Genomic DNA, 745 nt, shown 5'->3' with positions numbered 1-745 from the left:
CAGTCATCAAAAATCTCCCAACAAACAAAAGCCCAGGGCCAGATGGCTTCCCAGGGGAATCCTATCAGACATTTCAAGAAGAATTAATACCTATTCTCCTGAAACTGTTCCAAAAAATAGAAATGGAAGGAAAACTTCCAAACTCATTTTATGAGGCCACCATTACCTTGATCCCCAAAACAGACAAAGACCCCATCAAAAAGGAGAATTACAGACCCATATCCTTGATGAACATGGATGCAAAAATTCTCACCAAAATACTAGCCAATAGGATCCAACAGTACATTAAAAGGATTATTCACCATGACCAAGTGGGATTTATCCATGGGCTGCAAGGCTGGTTCAACATCCACAAATCAATCAACGTGATACCATACATTACCAAAAGAAAGAACAAGAATCATATGATCCTCTTGATAGATGCAGAAAAAGCATTTGACAAAGTACAGCATCCTTTCTTGATCAAACTCTTCTGAGTATAGGGAGAGAGGATACATACCTCAATATCATAAAAGTCATCTATGAAAAACCTACAGCGAATATTATTCTGAATGGAAAAGCTCTCAGCTTCTCCCCTAAGGTCAGGAACATGGCAGGGATGTCCACTCTCGCCACTGCTATTCAACATAGTATTAGAAGTCCTAGCCACAGCAATCAGACAACAAAAAGAAATCAAAGGCATCCAAATCGGCAAAGAGGAAGTCAAACTCTCACTCTTTGCAGATGATATGATACTTTATGTGGA

This window comes from Callorhinus ursinus, unplaced genomic scaffold (genome assembly GCF_003265705.2).
Source record: "Callorhinus ursinus isolate GAN/ISIS: 27379988/994484 unplaced genomic scaffold, GSC_fseal_2.0 scaffold25, whole genome shotgun sequence".
NCBI classification, from domain to species: Eukaryota; Metazoa; Chordata; class Mammalia; order Carnivora; family Otariidae; genus Callorhinus; species Callorhinus ursinus.
This window is presented reverse-complemented; position numbering follows the sequence as displayed.